The 12098-nt window shown below is 48.0% G+C and overlaps 1 protein-coding gene across 13 annotated transcripts in view; it reads left to right on the top strand.

Annotated features, from left to right (window-relative positions):
• The window catches only part of anks1b (ankyrin repeat and sterile alpha motif domain containing 1B), a 1080298-nt gene that overhangs the window by 150373 nt on the left and 917827 nt on the right, over positions 1-12098 (top strand). The gene's annotated exons all lie outside the window — the stretch shown is intronic.

Here is a 12098-nt window from a genome sequence, read left to right as displayed (position 1 = left end):
GAGTAGGAACATGGGGATTTATAAACAGAGAATAAAACAGCAAAAAGTACTGGTAACTTGCACAAACCATTGCTTAGGCTGCATTTTAGAATATGTTATCCAAATTGGGTTTAGGAAGGCCATGAGGTGACATTAGTTGTCATGAGAGAACAAAGAAAAGGGGATTGAATAGAGATGCTGAAAAGTATGAAAGGTTTTGATAAAGTAAATGCAATAGAACGATTTCTATTGAGTAGCGAGTTACTCACTAGAGGGTAACAAATTTGAAGCTACAGTCAATGAAATGAAGGAAGGAAGGAAGGAGACACATGTTCTGTGTAGAGGGTTGCTTGAGCTTGAAATGTTCTGTCTGAAAGAGGATCGAAACAGAGTTGAAAATGGATTTTGTTGCTGAACTGAAAATGAAAGGGAAAAAAGGGCAGTTATCATAGAATTTACAGTGCAGAAGGAGGCCATTCGGCCCATCGAGTCTGCACCGGCTCTTGGAAAGAGCACCCTACCCAAGGTCAACACCCCCACCCTATCCCCATAACCCAGTAACCCCACCCAACACTAAGGGCAATTTTGGACACTAAGAGCAATTTACCATGGCCAATCCACTTAACCTGCACTTCTTTGGACTGTGGGAGGAAACCGGAGCACCCGGAGGAAAGCCACGCACACACGGGGAGGATGTGCAGACTCCGCACAGACAGTGACCCAAGCCGGAATTGAACCTGGGACCCTGGAGCTGTGAAACCATGGTGCTATCCACAATGCTACCGTGCTGCCAGTTGAGTGAGACTAAGTGGATAGCTGCCTCAAAACAGCAGCACTGGAACTCACTGCCTGAAAAGGTGATAGAGGCAGGAACCCTCACAGAATTTAGGAAGCATTTAGATGAGCACTTTAAACACCAGAGCATTAAAATCTATGGACCAGGTGCTGAAAAATGGGATTAGAATAAAGATAGGTACTTTAAGGCCAGCACAGACATGATGGGCTGAAGGGCCTCTTTTGGTGCTGTAAAATTCCCATGACGATGCTATCAGTGGATGAAAGGTGATCTATTTTGCTGTAAAATTCCAGGATGACTGCAGAGCTCGCCAAATGACTCATGAAAGCTCACGAAGCTCGAGCACAATTCACACTGGAAAGCAGAAGGTGAAACAGCAGTCCATCAAGATGATACTGGCTTAAGATCATAGTGTAGCAGCAGCTGTCAGCACCGGTCCTGCGGATACCTTCAGCAAAGCTTTGGAGTGCCAAGGATGAGTTACAGTGGTTGGGAACGGTTAACATGACAGGAGACTGATCTTGTGCAAAACTGTAACTGCAGGATATTGTTTCACATTCTACCAGCGATTAAAACCATCAGTTTTTAAGGAAGCTCATCTTCAATGGTTTGCCACAGACCAAGAAAGAGAGTGCAGATCTATTTCTAAATTTTAAGAGATTGGCTGATCATGCAGTATTATATCCTGTTTAGTGAAAAACAAGCAATTGGCCTGGTCATTTTGAAGGGACATCATACAACATCTTTTGGTTGCTTGAGAAAAAGGTGAAGAAATGAAAGCCCATGCTTCTGCTGCTCAGCTGTGTAAAAACAAAATGAAGGCTGAAATGTAGTACAAGCACTTTAAACACTCTAAACATCTTATGGTCTTATGGTCTGTTATGCTCTTGACGTGGCATAAGCTGCTTCCTTGATGTGCACTCTGGCAAAGGAAGGTTCAGACTTGGAGAGAGCTTTAACACATTTATTAAACTGTTAACAATTCTCCTACTTGGATTCGACTCTCCTGTTAATCCTGCTACAGCTACTCAGACTGACGAACCAGTCTGCTACAATCCACGTGGTGGGTGTGATGTGTTTCAAATCAACCCTGTGTACTCACTGAGAGTCTCCACTGTAAAGAGGTGCTCCCTCTAGTGTCTAGCTAGTCTACATGTATTTACATTAACCCCTTGTGTACTTAGTGATGCATATCACCACAGGTCTAAATTGTAATGTTTGAACACAAGGGAGTTACGATCCGGTCACTTGGCGCCCTGTGTGTGGCGAAACACATTGAATTGGTACTTTTCTAACACCACACAGCCCAACTGGCAGATGTGATGCCTGAATTGCAGATTTGCACAACACAGGTCCTGGCAACGCCTGGGCTATCCACTCTTTTAAAAAAAAAAGTTAAACAAAAACACTACCGTAACGTTATTTAAAGGGTCAGGTACCCTGACTGTAGGCAAGTAAGTTAAATTTTTAGAATGTTTCCTGTTGGAAAATGTCTTACAGTACTGTTCTGATGTGTTTGTGCATTTGCCAGGGGATGTTGCTGCACCCTCACAGGACTGGCAGAGGAGTGGGTGGTATGTGCACACACAAGTTGCCCAGGTATGGGGACAGCAAAGCGAAGCAGGCGTGTGGCTGACAGCATTGAGTGGGGGGGGGGGGGGGGGGGGGGGGGGGAAGGAAGCCCCTGGATGTTAGGCATGTATTCTGAGTGCCAGGGAATACCACTGGGTGAGGGGTGGGTCATGGTGCGTTGAGCAGCCTGAGAAGGTGGTGTTGTGGTGGGTGGGAATGTCATTTGAAGATAAGTTCACTGCCCATGATAACTTGCGTGACATTGTCTGACCTCTTATTGCACTTGCTGCTATGTCCTCCAGTCCAGAATTTGGGAGTTGGCCTACTTAGCCACCAGCTCTCACTTCCTGCTCAGTCAGGACTTTGAGAGTCTCCTGCCCATCCCATGAAGACGCTCTTGCCCACCTCTAGCACTAATTCCTCCGGCAGTGCATCAATCGGCCTGGATCCTTCTGTGTGTCCTGATGTTTACTTTGCAAGTATTGTCATTGCAGTAATCTTCCTGTGCAGCTTCACTTTAAGCGATGGCCTAATCCATTGTGGTCTAAAACAGCAATAGAAACGAAACAAGAGAAGGGCATGCTGATACCTCCCATGAAGTACCTTATTGCCTGCGTTTTGTTTTATGATGGTAATACTTTTCTAGTCACTGACTGGAATTTGGTTACGAGTGATTCTCGAAAAAACCTGGAGGTTAATTTTCAAAACCTGATTTTGCTTTTAGCTAGTGACCTCCATTTCATCTGTTGAGGAATTCAAAGTTTACCAAAGTGAAACTTGGCCATGGTGCTTCACTGGATTATTGAAATGCAGAATAAGAAGTTGAGGCAATAAAACCTCTGAGGTGTGAAGATAAGTAAGAGAGCAGTCATGGACTGTTGGATAGAAGAAAAGTCTAGTGTAGAGTTTGGTGCACTTTTCCTTTGAGCTAAAACGATGCCGCATGCCGCAAAATAAACAGGGACGGCCAGTTATTACTCATTGTTGGAGGTCTTTTCACCTTTGGTTGAAGAAAATATGGTGAGAGTGTTCAATGAGTTATCCAGACAGTGGAAGAAAGCAGACATCAGGTTCTATGAAGCCACTTACTGTTGACAGGGTTTGCGATATCATTGCTATTGAAGAAACCTGCATGAGTACCAAAACTTACTGCCACATATAAGGTGGAAATAATCTTGGACAACCCACACATGCACAGACACAAGACGAGAATGAAGAACCAGAGTGAGAGAGAATAAATTAGGACAGTAATAAAATTATTCTGAATTGGGTTAGTTGGCAGAAGATTGTGGGTTTGAGCCCCATAGCTGGACCCGAGGGATGGCACGGTGGCACAGTGATTAGTACTGCTGCCTCACAGCAGCAGGGATCCGGGTTTAATTCCATCTCTGTGGCGTTGGCACATTCTCCCCATGCCTGCGTGGGTTTCCTTCGGGTGCTCTGCTTTCCTCTCACAGTCCAAAGGTGTTCAGGTTAGGTAGATTGGCCATGCTAAGTTAAATCGGTTAGATGGGATTACAGGTTTATGGGGATAGGGCAGTGGAGTGGGCCTAGATAGGGTGCTCTTTCAGAGGGTTGGTGCACACTCGATGGGCTGAATGGCCTCCTTCTGCACTTTAGGGATTCTGTGATACACAATCTAAGCTGACATTCTGGTACAATACGATGGAAATCCTGCGCTACCACAGGTGGTTGTAACATTTCAGACCACTTAGAAGCATATTTTACTCACGTCTAGCTCCACTTATATAGATAACTCTGCTCCTTAACAACCTAGCATTATCTTACATATAAAGTAACTGACACAGAGGGCCATAAGGCGAACAATAAACCAATAAATCCTTTTACCGTTGAAGCATGTATTGGAAAGGATGAACTATCACTACACTCTGGAGCTCTGAATTATGGTAAAAATCACACTTGCTGAATACATGATTTAGGAATGAAAACAATTTTTATTAAGAAATGAATCTGAACTGAAATACAATCACAGGCAGCAAATTCTGTTATAATATAATTTACTTTACAGCATTTGTTTTCAAACTAGGGTTTTAGTCAGCAATGCTCCTCCATAACCTGGACCATTTATGCAGGAAGGGAGGTTGGCCATTGGAATAGTTGGTCCGGATCTTCCATGGAGCAGCAATCCTCAGCGGATTGCTGCTCTGCTCAAACTTTCCCCCGCCTCATTGCTGCTCCACATATTTTGCCAGGTCTTCTGACCCGGATTCTCCAGAATCGTGGAGTGCAGCATCCCTCGAAAAACTCCATCACGGTGCTGTGGAGTCAAGGGAAGAAAGGGGGCCTTTTAACAGCACAGTTGGCATATGTTAAGTGTAAATGTCCAGTGTGAATATTACTGTATGTATCTGCAGTTGCCTTTTCCTTGCATCTAGCGGCTATACCTTGAGCTGCCTGGGCCCACCACTAGCATCTGCTAGAGATCCATTGCTTTGACAAAGCTTTTGGTCATGCCTAATGATATCTCCTCCTGTAGCTTGATGTTCATTTGTGATCCTGCCTCTGTGAGGTGCTCCAAACATTAAGTTGATGGTGGACCCATTACCTTCAGTGAGAACTTGCTGTTAAATGTGCAGTGTTGATTTGGATGTTTCTGTTTGCAACCTGCTGTTTCTCTCCTGTTTGACACTTGTTTGAATAAGGAAAATTGTGGAAATCCTCCCTTAACTTTCTTGAAGACTCATTGTATCTGATGGTGCTTATCTGACCGTATGCCCGTTCTGATTTGAGGAGAGCTTTGAACAGATCTCTCTATTTGCAGCCTTTGGTGGAGGAGAGTCAGAGATATATGCCAGGCAAAGGAGTCGAGACTTTATTAAGACAAATCCTTATGGTGGCTAGCCAACATATGCAGACTCATTTTACATGGTAAGTTAATTCCAGGTGACGTCAGGGCATCACATCTCCTGACCTTTATTGTTGAGTGGCCTCATGGGAATGGATTGCTTCTCCGGATAAATTCATTTGTCAGTTTCCTTTTGGAAAACAGTCAGTTGCAGGAAAGAATGTTTGAATTGCCCAGAGTGCAGCCACTGGTGACCAGATGCCACCCCCATGTTAATCCATTCATGAACAGAAAGGGTAACAACATGAATTTAGACTGCTTTGTCACTGAAGCGACTGATGATGCCTGTTATTCTGGCCGTTCCAACAATTCCTTCATTCTACAGCAGCAGTCCTGGGTGCCAACATTATGTGAAGGATTAAGAAGGTGCACCTTTATCACAACATTATTGCCAAAAGTAATAAGGAGAGGTGTGCACTTGGATTGGATTGAATTTGTTTATTGTCGCGTGTACCGAGGTACAGTGAGAAGTATTTTTCTGCGAGCAGCTCAAACAGATCATTTAGTACATGAAAATAAAATAAAAAAGAAAATGTATAATAGGGCAACACAAGGTACACAATGTAAATACATAGACAACGGCATCGGGTGAAGCATACAGGAGTGTAGTATTGATCAGATAGGTCCACAAGAGGGTCGTTTAGGAGTCTGGTAACAGCGGGGAAGAAGCTGTTTTTGAATCTGTTTGTGCGTGTTCTCAGACTTGGAAGAAGTTGGAAGAGTGAGTAAGCTGGATGGGAGGGGTCTTTGATTATGCTGCCCACTTTCCCAGGCAGCGGGAGGTGTAGATAGAGTCAATGGATGGGAGGCAGGGTTGTGCGATGGACTGGGTTGTGTTCACGACTCTGAAGTTTCTTGCGGTCTTGTGCTGAGCATCTTAGATGAGCATAGTATTGTATTAGCATTCTCAAGAAGCAATTCAGATGCTGCATACATTAAGCAGAATGCTGCAGTAGAGTCTTGACAAAATCTTAACCTATTGTAGCTTGCGTTGTCCTGCACAACTTCGCTATACAAAATCAAAGATCAGGCAGGAAAGGTACTTTTGTCACCCTGACTGCAAGGGTACTGGATGCACTATAAAACGGGATGGCAAATTAGTTATCGTCTTTTATGAGTACTTTAATACAATATTCTACCTTAAATTTCAGCTCTTAATTTCAGAATTCTGTGTTTCCCTCTCTTTACTCTTACAACCGCTTACGTTTTATACCAGCTAATGCAACTCCTGTTTCCTTTGGATACAAGAGATGTTTAACAAGTTATTGACCATATGTTATTTCTCCGCTTGACTGCAAAAACATGTTCAGCGCTGTTCTAGTCATAAGGAAGAATGGATGCACTAATCCATTTTGACAGATAGGTTCTACTACTTTTTTAACCCATCATGCTGAAGAACAAAACTTGTTTAGGCCCCGCTGCACATTCAATTTGGCTTGAGTTTGGTTGAAGCATCACCTGTAGAGCACTGGTTACAGTACGTTGATCATATTTGAAGTTGACAGAAAGACGACTTCAGGATTATAAGGACTGGTTTTGCAAACATAATCAAGTGTTATCTGTTGTGTTTCATCGTCTTGTGATTACTTTCTATCGCAGAGATGCTTGCCGATTAATATGTTTTCAAGTGCCTCAATGGTGCTGTTGAGCTCGTGAAGAACTAGAGCAAACCCATTATGATCCTGCTTCTCATTTGCTATTATAATGACAATATTTTTATGTCATGCCTTTAGCACAGAAAAATATTCCAAAGCGCTTTACAGAAGTATTATCAAACAAAATGTGACACAGAGCCACCTCAGAAATATTAGGGCCCATAACTGCTTTATTATGAAGTTCAGTTTTAGGAAGCCTCTTATATGATGGTAGAGAGATTTTGAAAATGAATTCCAGAGAATCGGGCCTCTTACTGAAGGCATATCCTGACAAGAGTCCAGAGTCGGGGCAATGCAGACATCTTGGGAGAGGTTTTAGGGCTGGGGGAGATTACATATGTAGGGAAAGAATAGCCCGCTGTGGGATTTGGAAGTGAGAATGAGCATTTTGAAATCGAAGCATTGCTTAACTGAGAGCCAATGTAGGTTATCGAACGCAGGATTAATGAATGAATAGGACTTGATCAGAGTTAGGATTCAGACAGCAGAAGCTTAGATGAAATTAAGTTTCTAGAAGATGAATGATAGGAGGCTGGATAGGAGTGCATTGGAATTATCATGTCTAGAGGTTATCAAGGCATGAATCAAGGGTGGAGTTGGGCTGTGTAGAGGAGCTGGAAAAAGCCAGTCTGAGTGATGTCATAGATATGTGGGTTGAAGCTCATCTCGGGCCCAAATATGATTGGATTGGATTGGATTGGATTGGATTGGATTGGATTGGATTTGTTTACTGTTACGTGTACCGAGGTACAGTGAAAAGTATTTTTCTTCTGGCCTGTCTCGCCATATTGCAGCTCGCTCGCTGGCCTGTCTCGCCATATTGCAGCTCACTGGCCTGTCTCGCCATATTGCAGCTCACTGGCCTGTCTCGCCATATTGCAGCTCACTGGCCTGTCTCGCCATATTGCAGCTCACTGGCCTGTCTCGCCATATTGCAGCTCGCTGGCCTGTCTCGCCATATTGCAGCTCACTGTCCTGTCTCGCCATATTGCAGCTCGCTGGCCTGTCTCGCCATATTGCTGCTCACTGTCCTGTCTCGCCATATTGCAGCTCTCTGCCCTGTCTCGCCATATTGCTGCTCACTGCCCTGCCTCGCCATTTTGCAGCTCACTGGCCTGTCTCGCCATATTGCAGCTCACTGGCCTGTCTCGCCATATTGCAGCTCACTGGCCTGTCTCGCCATATTGCAGCTCGCTGTCTTGTCTCGCCATTTTGCAGCTCACTGGCCTGTCTCGTCATATTGCAGCTCACTGGCCTGTCTCGCCATATTGCAGCTCACTGCCCTGTCTCGCCATATTGCAGCTCACTGGCCTGTCTCGCCATATTGCTGCTCACTGTCCTGTCTCGCCATTTTGCAGCTCACTGGCCTGTCTCGCCATATTGCAGCTCACTGCCCTGTCTCACCATATTGCAGCTCACTGGCCTGTATCACCATATTGCAGCTCACTGGCCTGTCTTGCCATATTGCAGCTCACTGCCCTGTCTCGCCATATTGCAGCTCGCTGGCCTGTCTCACCATATTGCAGCTCACTGCCCTGTCTCGCCATATTGCAGCTCACTGCCCTGTCTCGCCATATTGCAGCTCGCTGGCCTGTCTCACCATATTGCAGCTCACTGCCCTGTCTCGCCATATTGCAGCTCGCTGGCCTGTCTCGCCATATTGCAGCTCTCTGCCCTGTCTCGCCATATTGCAGCTCACTGGCCTGTCTCGCCATATTGCAGCTCGCTGGCCTGTCTCACCATATTGCAGCTCACTGGCCTGTCTCGCCATATTGCAGCTCACTGTCCTGTCTCGCCATATTGCAGCTCGCTGGCCTGTCTCGCCATATTGCAGCTCGCTGGCCTGTCTCGCCATATTGCAGCTCACTGGCCTGTCTCGCCATATTACAGCTCGCTGACCTGTCTCACCATATTGTAGCTCACTGGCCTGCCTCGCCATATTGCAGCTCACTGCCCTGTCTCGCCATATTGCAGCTCACTGCCCTGTCTCACCATATTGCAGCTTACTGGCCTGTCTCGCCATATTGCAGCTCACTGCCCTGTCTCACCATATTGCAGCTCACTGGCCTGTCTCGCCATATTGCGGCTCACTGGCCTGTATCACCATATTGCAGCTCACTGGCCTGTCTCGCCATATTGCTGCTCACTGTCCTGTCTCGCCATTTTGCAGCTCACTGCCCTGTCTCACCATATTGCAGCTCACTGGCCTGTATCACCATATTGCAGCTCACTGGCCTGTCTTGCCATATTGCAGCTCACTGCCCTGTCTCGCCATATTGCAGCTCGCTGGCCTGTCTCACCATATTGCAGCTCACTGGCCTGTATCACCATATTGCAGCTCACTGGCCTGTCTTGCCATATTGCAGCTCACTGCCCTGTCTCGCCATATTGCAGCTCGCTGGCCTGTCTCACCATATTGCAGCTCACTGGCCTGTCTCGCCATATTGCAGCTCTCTGCCCTGTCTCGCCATATTGCTGCTCACTGCCCTGCCTCGCCATATTGCAGCTCACTGGCCTGTCTCACCATATTGCAGCTCGCTGGCCTGTCTCGCCATATTGCAGCTCACTGTCCTGTCTTGCCATATTGCAGCTCACTGCCCTGTCTCGCCATATTGCAGCTCGCTGGCCTGTCTCGCCATATTGCAGCTCACTGCCCTGTCTCGCCATATTGCAGCTCGCTGGCCTGTCTCGCCATATTGCAGCTCTCTGCCCTGTCTCGCCATATTGCAGCTCACTGGCCTGTCTCGCCATATTGCAGCTCACTGGCCTGTCTCGCCATATTACAGCTCACTGGCCTGTATCACCATATTGCAGCTCACTGGCCTGTCTCGCCATATTGCAGCTCACTGCCCTGTCTCGCCATATTGCAGCTCGCTGGCCTGTCTCACCATATTGCAGCTCACTGTCCTGTCTCGCCATATTGCAGCTCGCTGGCCTGTCTCGCCATATTGCAGCTCTCTGCCCTGTCTCGCCATATTGCAGCTCACTGGCCTGTCTCGCCATATTACAGCTCACTGGCCTGTATCACCATATTGCAGCTCACTGGCCTGTCTCGCCATATTGCAGCTCACTGCCCTGTCTCGCCATATTGCAGCTCGCTGGCCTGTCTCACCATATTGCAGCTCACTGGCCTGTCTTGCCATATTGCAGCTCACTGCCCTGTCTCGCCATATTGCTGCTCACTGCCCTGCCTCGCCATATTGCAGCTCACTGCCCTGTCTCGCCATATTGCAGCTCACTGCCCTGTCTCACCATATTGCAGCTCACTGGCCTGTATCACCATATTGCAGCTCACTGGCCTGTCTCGCCATATTGCAGCTCACTGTCCTGTCTCGCCATATTGCTGCTCACTGTCCTGTCTCGCCATTTTGCAGCTCACTGGCCTGTCTCGCCATATTGCAGCTCACTGCCCTGTCTCACCATATTGCAGCTCACTGGCCTGTATCACCATATTGCAGCTCACTGGCCTGTCTTGCCATATTGCAGCTCACTGCCCTGTCTCGCCATATTGCAGCTCGCTGGCCTGTCTCACCATATTGCAGCTCGCTGGCCTGTCTCGCCATATTGCAGCTCGCTGGCCTGTATCACCATATTGTAGCTCACTGCCCTGTCTCGCCATAGTGCAGCTCGCTGGCCTGTTTCGCCATATTGCAGCTCACTGACCTGTCTCGCCATATTGCAGCTCGCTGGCCTGTCTCGCCATATTGCAGCTCACTGTCCTGTCTCGCCATATTGCAGCTCACTGGCCTGTCTCGCCATATTGCAGCTCACTGTCCTGTCTCGCCATATTGCAGCTCGCTGGCCTGTCTCGCCATATTGCAGCTCACTGGCCTGTCTCGCCATATTGCAGCTCACTGTCCTGTCTCACCATATTGCAGCTCACTGTCCTGTCTCGCCATGTTGCAGCTCACTGGCCTGTCTCGCCATATTGCAGCTCGCTGGCCTGTCTCGCCATATTGCAGCTCACTGTCCTGTCTCGCCATATTGCAGCTCACTGCCCTGTCTCGCCATATTGCAGCTCACTGGCCTGTCTCGCCATATTACAGCTCACTGGCCTGTATCACCATATTGCAGCTCACTGGCCTGTCTCGCCATATTGCAGCTCACTGCCCTGTCTCGCCATATTGCAGCTCGCTGGCCTGTCTCACCATATTGCAGCTCACTGCCCTGTCTCGCCATATTGCTGCTCACTGCCCTGCCTCGCCATTTTGCAGCTCACTGGCCTGTCTCGCCATATTGCAGCTCACTGGCCTGTCTCGCCATATTGCAGCTCACTGCCCTGTCTCGCCATATTGCAGCTCGCTGGCCTGTCTCGCCATATTGCAGCTCACTGGCCTGTCTCGCCATATTGCAGCTCGCTGGCCTGTCTCGCCATATTACAGCTCACTGGCCTGTCTCGCCATATTGCAGCTCACTGGCCTGTCTCGCCATATTGCTGCTCACTGTCCTGTCTCGCCATATTGCAGCTCGCTGGCCTGTCTCGCCATATTGCAGCTCTCTGCCCTGTCTCGCCATATTGCAGCTCACTGGCCTGTCTCGCCATATTGCAGCTCACTGGCCTGTCTCGCCATATTACAGCTCACTGGCCTGTATCACCATATTGCAGCTCACTGGCCTGTCTCGCCATATTGCAGCTCACTGCCCTGTCTCGCCATATTGCAGCTCGCTGGCCTGTCTCACCATATTGCAGCTCACTGCCCTGTCTCGCCATATTGCAGCTCGCCCGCTGGCCTGACTCACCATATTGCAGCTCGCTGCCCTGTCTCGCCATATTGCAGCTCAATGTCCTGTCTCGCCATTTTGCAGCTCAATGTCCTGTCTCGCCATATTGCAGCTCACTGACCTGTCTCGCCATATTGCAGCTCGCTCGCTGGCCTGTCTCGCCATATTGCAGCTCACTGTCCTGTCTCGCCATATTGCAGCTCACTGTCCTGTCTCGCCATATTGCAGCTCACTGTCCTGTCTCGCCATATTGCAGCTCACTGACCTGTCTCGCCATATTGCAGCTCACTGGCCTGTCTCGCCATATTGCAGCTCACCGGCCTGTCTCGCCATATTGCAGCTCACTGTCCTGTCTCGCCATTTTGCAGCTCACTGGCCTGTTTCGCCATATTGCAGCTCGCTCGCTGGCCTGTCTCGCCATATTGCTGCTCACTGCCCTGTCTCGCCATATTGCAGCTCACTGGCCTGTCTCGCCATATTGCAGCTCACTGGCCTGTCTCGCCATATT

The sequence above is a fragment of the Scyliorhinus canicula genome, chromosome 11 (genome assembly GCF_902713615.1).
Source record: "Scyliorhinus canicula chromosome 11, sScyCan1.1, whole genome shotgun sequence".
Classification (NCBI taxonomy): Eukaryota; Metazoa; Chordata; class Chondrichthyes; order Carcharhiniformes; family Scyliorhinidae; genus Scyliorhinus; species Scyliorhinus canicula.
This window is presented reverse-complemented; position numbering and strand designations above follow the sequence as displayed.